We start from the raw sequence: 9,584 nt of genomic DNA, 5'->3' as shown, positions 1-9,584 counted from the left end.
TTGCACAAAAGACCCGAAGGTCTTCCAGCAGAAGTCAGAGCGATTTCATCCGGAAGTTTCCTTTCAATCCACTGAGTCGCTCCTGTAACTGCAGTGCTTAGCCATGCTTGTAGGTCCTCTACTCCCTGCCTCTTTTTGGCCCTCAAGTGAGTCTCAGGTCTGGCCTAGTGAGAAGTGACTAATTGTCTTGAGTTGTTAGTGTGCCTTGAATGAGATCCACTGCAGTCTGCGACAGGGTGCAGGATAATTTTGTTTCTCCCTCCCTCCCTCCTCCCCTCTCTCCCTCTTTCTCGTTCTTGCAGCAGATTTACCCCTTCTGCTTCTCAAGCTACTGAGCTGTAAAATTGAGTGGACGGCAGGCAGGATAAAGAATGAGACCTGGCATCGTAGACGCACTAACCTTGAGGAGGGCCACTGCTGCTGGCTGCACCTAAAGAGATGGAGACAGAACGTCAGCCATATTGGACTGAAGTAAGGATAAAATGAGGAGGGAGGAAAGACCAAAAGGTAGAGAGAAAGGTGGAAACCCTTGCTGAAGAAACAGTATGACAGCTTGGTAAAGCAAATCTACATCAGGATGCACATGCACACTACAAATAGATGACGGGGTGTTAACCACGGATAGAGAAAAAGGTATTAGCGATCGTTTAAACTGACTCCGTCGCTCTTCTTAAATTCCTCGTACTTTCTCACCACCATCTTTACGCTATAATACACTACATGATGTCTTGCACCGTTCATTCCTCAGCCACTGCAGTGTACCTCTCAACCTTTGCAATTTGATAAAACACACTGAACACTTTAAATGTCTGACAAAGTGAGCACATTTTTTGAGAACAGTGTATCATAAAAACGACCCTAGTAGTTCTAAAAAAAACAAAAAACCCCTATCCTTCGTAATGAAATCAACTTGTATAGCCACCCATGGAAAGAATCCCAGCAATCAATTACTATGAATCACAAATACACTAGCTGCAGTTTAGATGTGAACAAATGGAGAGCCAGTCCCTTACAGCTGATATTAGAGCTCTGAGCTGCTCTCTCTGCCTGAGATTAAGCAGGTTTGTACTCTCCGAGGCGGACAGTGCTCCCCCCCCTCCCCCCTCCAGTGTGCCGCACTATCATTTGCAGGAAAATTACTTCAGTAATGAAGAATCCAGGCCCATAAATCCTCATGGCCTCACCTTCCTTTGCCTCCCAAGTCTCGCTGAACAGCTAGTAAAAATCCCCTTTAAAAAATTCATGGCGCAATTTTGCTCAAATCCCTCCCAGCAAGCACAATTATGGAACTTTCATCTCAATTGATTTATGTCCTGCACTGAGAGAGGAGGGGTGAAGGGAGGGGGGGAGGGGAGAAACAAAACAAGTGGTAAATCACTGTTTTTAAAAGGGAAGGCGTTAGGCAAGTTGTCACTTTCACCGCATGTGTTTTGTAGTGCATGAGATAGAGAGGTGCCTGGATGGGGGGGGGGGGGGGGGGGGGGGGGGGGGGGGGGGGGTCTGACGGGTTTCAAAGCAGGATTGTAATGGCAAAAAGGAGGGCGAGGGGAGGGAGATTGGAATGAAAGGAGTGGTATTCCACTTGATTAATAACACTAATCAAATTATACAGTGTTCCACTGTGCCCTGAAATCTGGGGCCATAATGTCCTCTAATGGCGTGGTTCACAGAGCTAAACTTCGGAGGGAAAACATGGTGCTGACTGCTGCATGCCTTAATGAAGGCAGTAAAACATCCATTTCCAGAAGCCATGAAATGAAAGGCAAGATTGTAGATGTGCACCCAGTGGCTCTCTCACTGCAAAAAAAATAAAAAAATGGAAGGCTGTTAAGACAAAAGACAGTGTCGGAGAGAGAGGGAGAGACAGACAGAAATATGCAAGACCTTAAGAAGAGAAATGAGGAGAAAATAGTACTAGTGAAGAGATGTAAAGGGCAACAACAGCAAGAGTAAGGGGATACGAGAAGAAAAGGAATGATGAAGTGTGGATAGAAAGACAGATTGGTAGATGCCCTCAGTGCTTTATTTCCAAAGAAGGCATGAAGACAATCTGTGTCTGCTGATTATGGATGAGCCAGGCTGCTTTACTGTGTCTGTTATACTTAGTGCTGCTGACAGAAGCCACAATTCATCACTATTTAGTTGCTGATGCACCTAACAGCAGCATCCTCCCCCTCATCTATCTCAATGCCACTCTATTAGGGTATTCCCTCTGTCCATCCAGGCGTGCATTCAGTTGATCCATCTATCCATCCGTATTTCCATTTGTCCGTCCAGCCATGTGGGCATTCGTCTCTCCATTCATCTTTCCATCCACCTGTCTGTCCGCCTATCAATTCAACCAATCTTGAGTCAATAAAATTCTGCTCCGAGATCTGACAACGATATTGCTTTGACCTCGGCTGCCGGCTAGTTGCTGTAGGTAAGAGGTTAGCTTGTTATTTCTAGGCATTTTGCCAAAAGACAGTATGACTTCTGTCGGCAGTGGCAGACTATGTCTGACATCAAAATCTAACCACAACACGTACAGATCAGTATGGCTCTAGTCACAGAGTGTAGTGCTGGAGATATGTTTGCTGCACTTAAACTATGTGAAACTTCAGACACCTAAATGTATACAAACGCATTATGGTTTACATTTAATCTACTAAATTGCACATGCTACAAACAATCAAGGCAGCCGTTGCATCTTGAATAAAGCAAGTGTTGTGCATTGTCCGTGGGGCACAATTTCATCTGGAGAGCAAGGGGGGGAAAAGAACAACAAAGCTGAGAAAACACAGATTGCTATTGTTATTATTATCATAATTATAGTTGTGCTTATCGTGCAAGCAGCCTCAATCAGGATGAAATACAGTTTCATTTCATGAAGCTTCCTGTTTTGACTGGCTTGAGTTTGAGAACCACACACTTGGCTGGCGTGCCAAAAACGCAATCAGGCGCAATTACATAGCCATCAGATAGAAATGTAATTGATTTGAAAGCTGACATGAGATATAACTACATTACAGTGGAGGCACAGTGGGGAGGCTCCTTGGGGACAGCGCCTACGGGGAGCTCATTACCGCCAAGCTTTGAATTATTGAGCGCTAAGGCAGTGACATTGAGGAGAAGAGGCGAGGGATTGGCTGCTACGACTCGCCAAGTGTTTATCTCAACTTACAGTGATCTGACCATGCCTGAATATTGCACTGGGAGAAGTTGTACTGGTTCATAATTGAAAGGGTTCAGGCCAAGGTAGCGTCTGTGGCTGCACATCATACCAGCTATTTCCATATCTAGTATTTGTGATGAGTTCAACTAAGGCTTCCGCGGCAATGACACTACCTTGTCCTCGGGTCACATATTTAGCACTTAGCTTAGCATGTAGTTTGTGGATTATCAGCCTATGGGTCATTTCTGAAGTAGTGAGGGGTGACTGTTGGGAGGATAAAGATATAAGTCACCCTCCCCCAAGACACTGGTGGCTGCCTACCTCTGGGAGAGCTGTGCCTCCTAGGCTTCTGCCACTGATCTCAATCTGTATCTCTCATTCTTTCACTCTTCTCTCCTTCCTCACACAGCCCTCCTATGAGCTTTCTCACAAAAATGAGATCTCAATTAATTCAAGCGAAATGAGGACGAGGGAGGAATAGGAGGACCCAGGAGCCCAGAGAGACAGAGAACAAGTAAGATAGGGGAGCCTAACAGAGCTGCTTGTCGATCTGCGGCCTGGAAACTGCAAACAGAGCACGGGGTGACTGTGCATGTGCATTAAGTCTTTTGCCAAGTCAATCCTTTGTGCAGTTTAAACATGGCTGATGAACAAATGCTCGTCATTGCAGAGGTATGGTATATGCTGAGTAAATATACTGTTCGGAGAAAAGCGGACAAAAATAGAAGAGCAAAGCCTGAAAGAGATGAAGACAGGGCAGACATGATGACACGCAATTCCCTGCGTGTTGTTTATTACACGGATGCTGGGAGAGTCTCACAGGTTGACCTTTTATTAGAGCTCAGTGATTCGAGCTCTTATGACACAACGGTGACAGATGCTGTAGATGTAAAATTACAGTTCCAAGTATCCCCTTACAATGAACTACATGTCAGAGGCAATGAACAAACTGTGGTGTGAGAAAAGCTGCATGTATGTCAGTTTATGAATGTGACCTGTGACCTATGCCCTTATGAACAAGGACCTCATGGGAGACTGCCATCATCAATCTTGAGTAAGCCCAGTCACCCTGCTTATTGCTATAATAGGGAGCCACAAGCCACCACACAGCTCAGCTAAATTTCTCATAGCCTTGCAGAAAAACTGGCAGAAAACCAGCTGTTAGCAGGGGCTGCCGCTAGCTTTGAGGTCACTAGCGCACACACACAGACATTCTACACACACACACAAAATATGTGATATGAGGTGGCACACTGCAGTACTCCCAGCAGCTACATATGCTAAGTAGGTTAAAAACAAATTGACACTGCACCCACTTTTTCCATCTGGATTGTTGCTCAAAGTACACAACTGTTTTACGTGTGTGTCACCGAGAAGTAGACAAACAAATAAGGATAAATGGCCCATTTCTACTGGAAGACAACTTGTAAGCGGCGAGATGTTATCTCCAGTGCGAAGGTGTTATAAAAGTAACCACCCCGATGACAGAGCGTAAATCTCACAGCATTCTGAGATATTTTTTATGACAAGGCTAGTAAAATAGGTGAGTCAGATAGTTCCAGATTTTCATATGATAAATACCTTGCATGTAAGGAGCCGGGGGGAGGGGGATTGTGGCAAATGTGTTTCCAAGAAAATCAGTCTGCCACTAGTACTTAGAGTGATTGAATAGCCTGTAAACAGAAGCAGCAGACTTCCTTGACGCTCTCTGGGAGACACTAATATAGTTGTGCTTCCAGGAGCTGAAGGGAAGGAAGAAGGTGGGGCGCTGAAGTTCATGAACTAAACAGTGAGTGCCGGAGCTTTCAAAATGACCCCGTCTCTGCACCCGGTCCGGTCTCTGAACTGAAACTGCAGAGTAAAAGCACAAGACTGCTGAGTGAAGTACGTCAAGTCAGTCATAAGACACCCTTGGTCAATGGCTGATAGTGTTCCTCGCATTAGCCCAAATTAGATCCATCTTTAACGATCTCATTAAAAAAAAAAAGCCATATAACATAAGATTTCCACCTTCTCCATTGCAAACCCCCTGATGAGAATACATTCTCCTTTGTGCTTGTAAAAGGACCTTTTTGAAAGCAGGCCAGCATCTTTCCTAACACAAAAATTCATCACAGTCAGAGATCATTATTTCCAGATCTATGTCCAATCCAGAAAGTGTGGAGACTACACAAAGCCTTGTTCATGTAGCAGTTCTAATTAGAGGCGATATGAGCATGAAAATGATTTAAGCACACAATTTAGCACTTTAGTTGGAGGCATGTCTGTGTATCCACCACACATCAGCTGACATCGACACTGTATATTGAGCCGAAGGATATCACACTAAAGAAGGCTGGTTGTTCCATGACCTGAGTTTGAGGTGAACACAGTCGTGGAGCGTTTCACTGATATGTAAACAACTAATTATGTTGGTTATTTGGTCAAACATGTATCCTGTGTCTTCCAAAGTCCTGACAGCAAAAGGAGAGACAACACAACCAACATGGATCAAAGACATATTTTAAAAGTTGTTCCACTTCCTTGATGTCAGTGCTTGCGTGAATAATTAATATCTTTTTAACATGGTGTCAATTTCCATAGAAGTGTAACAGGAAGGAGGAGAGGCTGTGACAATTCAAACTGCAGCTACAGCAGTTTCGTGGGTGGTGAGCCGTTGTGAAAATGTGAGCAAAACCACAACCTATGTGCCTATTGTGCAAGCATGTAAAACCACAACGGGTTCTGTGAGTTGCTAAAAGAGAAGTTTATCTATATTTCGGGTTGAGCCACAACCCAACACAAACTGAAGCTGAAGTCCTGTGAAACAAACATCAGTTTAGTTTTCTAGCTTGTGACACGTGGCACCTGTGAAACCTGATAAATAAGTTACAGATGGCGCATTTACAGGAATGTTTTATTAATGTTCACTGTCCTCACCAAATAAACCAATCAAATACATAAGTGAAGAAAGATATTAAATGCAGATGGTCCCATAGAGGGCATGAGGGGGTCAACTGAAGACTTTAAACATATGTGAATGATATGCTATGGCCTTCACACAATAGTCACCAGATCTCAACCCAACTGAAAACACTGGCACTGTTCTGAAGCCTTGTGGTGGCATGAAGTCTTGCGAAGACACTCTATTAAATCAAACTGCTCCTTTAGCCAAAACATAAATCATCTGAAACAATAGACATGTGTGTATAAAACACTTAGATACACACTTGAATCCCCAGACACCTGCCCAACGTCTCTTCTGACCCAAACATGAAACCATGACAAGAAATACTACGCAACCATTTGGTTTTGTTTGTCCTCCTGGGGCCGTCTTGGCTCTCAGAAACCCTACCCTGGCATTCGCCCTAATCCCCTGAGAATGGGCCAGTAGCATACAGCTAAAGCACCAGGTGATATCTGTAACAGACCTCCGTAGAAGTCTCCAAACGTGGCCCCGGTGACGCTGCCAGTTGGACAGCCCTTCTCCTGTTCTGCACTCGGCCTCAAGGGTAGCCCTCGTATCAGCTTACATCTAGCAGTTTACCTCCGAAATAACAAGAGCTGCATCAACCTCAACTGATTCAATTGAGCAGAATTGCACACAGTTCATTGGCTTTTGGCTGGTGCTGGCGGAGTAGATGACAGCGATGTGCGGAGCCAGAGAGTATCAGTTGACCCAGACTAATTATTCATAAGGCCTTGTTGTGATGGCTGCTGCTCTGGTAAGGTCAGGCTTAGGAGCAGCTAAGGGGAAAACAAAAACATTTCCTTCTAAAACGGAGTCGACACCGCTAGGTATCTGCGGGAAACTATGAAAGGAAATGTGATGCCGCAAAAGGAATCACTAAGAGTGCTGAGCGCTCTCCTTGGCCCACTATAAGTGGATAGCAGCGTGACAGCTACACATTCCCAACTGGAGGTTGTGTTTGATGCAACGGAGGATACGATAGGAGAAGGGCACTCATGCATGGCTGAAAGGAGAATGGTGCAGCTCCTTAACTAATAGTACACCCTCTGTCCTCACAACCACAGGCAGGCTGTCCCTTGAAATTTGTAATTACAGTAATTGTGATTTCGACAAATGGGCCTCCACTATGCTCTTCAACGGTGAAAATACAGGTTGCGTTATTCATGAGGAGTCTACTAAAAGCATCCATCGACAACGCTTTAATTTGCCAGCTCTTGGATGGAGGACATTTAAAATGTCCATATGTCTGCAAAAATATTCTGAAAATTACTTTTTAGATGAGTCTCTGACGGCGGCATAAACTCAATGACTCCTACGAGGAAAACTGAGAGAAGGTTCTTGACCTGAACGCACAGATCAACTGCTCTCTGACCTCAATTTGCAGTCAAAATGAACCACAGAAATGTGTACAAACAAATGCGCGCACACACACACACACACACACACACACACACACACACACACACACGACCCACTTATAAGCAAGCACAGTAGCGTGGCAATTAGTGGCAAGAGCGGAAGAATGCTGGATCAGTTACAGTTATTGAATGTTAATTACAGCGCTTTACGGCGTTGAGGAGATAACGAGTTAGCGCCTGGTGACAGCAGCGACACGTCCTTTAACGAGAGCTGTGGAAATTTATGAAACTTGAGATCAGGGACAATGAGGCGTTACTGGCTTGTCAGACGCTCTCCTGCTCACCCTTCCTTTGTCCTAATGAAGGCAGACACTTGTTTCTTTCTCTTCTCGGCTCGTTCCAGCGCTGTTAGCCTGAAATGATTATTGTTTATGGAGGAAAGCTACAAAAATCTGCTGATTGGGATCATGTCCTTGTCCACCTTATTGTCCCACATCACCAATGCCATTCAGCGTATATTATAGCTATAAGCTAGAAAAAAATTAAGCAGAAAACATGTGGACGCATGTTTATAGGCCAAAGATAAACATGGGGTCATATTACAGATAATTCCCTGTCTGGTGCAAGGAACATAGCCGGTAGCCAGACAAATGTGAGCGACCATTAATTCCTGTCTATCTAAATAGCGAGGGATCAAGAGCTTGGTGAAATCCGACGGGTTAATATGGTCATGTTGTGAAGCCTGGTTTGGAATTTAGGTTAATGGAATCATTGATAGGGCTCAGCTCTAATGCCAGCAACGCTTAAGAAGATCCATGCCGCATGATTTAGACAAATCCTGTGACATTCTTCAAAGTTTCCCCCACTGACCCTGGGCAAGACTTTTTGAAACAGACACACAGACAAGTCTGAGGATTTCTCCGAGTCTACACATCCTCTGCTAACCAGAATCCCCCGGGCTGTATCAACAGCCTAAATGGTATTTATAGAATATTACATTAGTTACACTGGGGAAAACGTGGGCCCCAATGGAAATATTAGGCATAATAAACACATAGAGGGAGCCTGTTTTCTTTTTTCCCCCCTTGTAAATTACTCTAAAATATGTGAGCGAGAATGTACAGTAAACTATGGGATTCTTGAGCTTGTAGCGCATGTCTAGACTAGGACCTGGCAAAACAACTTCACTATGCTTAGCTTTAAAGTGACTTATAACTGCATTAAAGTATCTTGACTTACCTCTTATGTAGCCATATTACAAGTTGTGCTGCGATAAGAATGTTTGTGAGGGTAAAAATGGACTCCTAATTACCACAGTAAAGCTGCTGACCTGCTACCAATACTTGTGGTGGGGAAACAGTCATTTATGTGGGCTGCAGCCTCCACGAAGAGAGCAAGGGAAGCTCTTTCAAAACCACAGAAGACGAGGTGCCTAGCATGGTGTTCAGATGTCAATAAAAACAGGTGTTAACCAGCTTAGCTAAGATGTTAAGAGCTTGGATAATCCTAGCCTGGATCCAAGAGGGATCCGGCTCTGGAATACTAATGCTGAGGAAGCAGCGTTAAAGCGCACAGAGTTAGGAGGTTGCGTTTGAGAGGTAGTGCTGCTGCTACAGGCTGTGAAAAGCTCATTTGCATCTGCTGGCAATTACCAAGGATTGAAGAATAAAGGACATTCACGTATAGAGAGCACCTTGTGAGAGAGAGAAAAAAAAAAAAAAAGGAACATTTTACTTTGAGTAGTTTTCTGTGAAATCATATATGTATGATTGAAAGTAACATTTCACTTAAGTTACATTCTAAATGGGTTTATCATTCAGTCACTTACCGCTTATGACAATCAAGAATTCAGTTTTGTCTCAACTCGTCATCTGTTTTTTCATTTGTGTCTACCATGAAAAATGTACATTATATAGCTTTGTTTCTACATGTGTATCACTTTACCTCTACATGTCTAAAGCAGCTGAGTGCCAGCGGTGCACCTGCAGCTCCAGTCCAATCAAAGAAACCAGTGCCACCTTCAGGCAAGGAAAGTGATAGGAAAAACGTATGCCACCTGTGAGCAAAGATTTAGCTTGTTGTATATATAAACCTGCAAAATGTCAGAGTTTATATCAAATCC

At 44.0% G+C, this 9,584-nt stretch overlaps 1 protein-coding gene across 3 annotated transcripts in view; it reads right to left on the bottom strand.

The window, feature by feature from the left end:
• The window catches only part of LOC116384620 (autism susceptibility gene 2 protein-like), a 143,050-nt gene that overhangs the window by 101,019 nt on the left and 32,447 nt on the right, over positions 1 to 9,584 (bottom strand). Inside the window, exon 2 of one of the 3 annotated variants that reach the window (XM_031849457.1) lies at positions 401 to 430. The exons of the other annotated variants lie outside the window; for them this stretch is intronic. The gene's annotated coding sequence lies outside the window, so the exon portion shown is untranslated. The remainder of the gene's footprint in view (positions 1 to 400; positions 431 to 9,584) is intronic. 3 annotated transcript variants of the gene reach the window in all.

The sequence above is a fragment of the Anarrhichthys ocellatus genome, unplaced genomic scaffold (genome assembly GCF_004355925.1).
Source record: "Anarrhichthys ocellatus isolate YVR2014 unplaced genomic scaffold, GSC_Weel_1.0 scaffold9, whole genome shotgun sequence".
Classification (NCBI taxonomy): domain Eukaryota; kingdom Metazoa; phylum Chordata; class Actinopteri; order Perciformes; family Anarhichadidae; genus Anarrhichthys; species Anarrhichthys ocellatus.
This window is presented reverse-complemented; position numbering and strand designations above follow the sequence as displayed.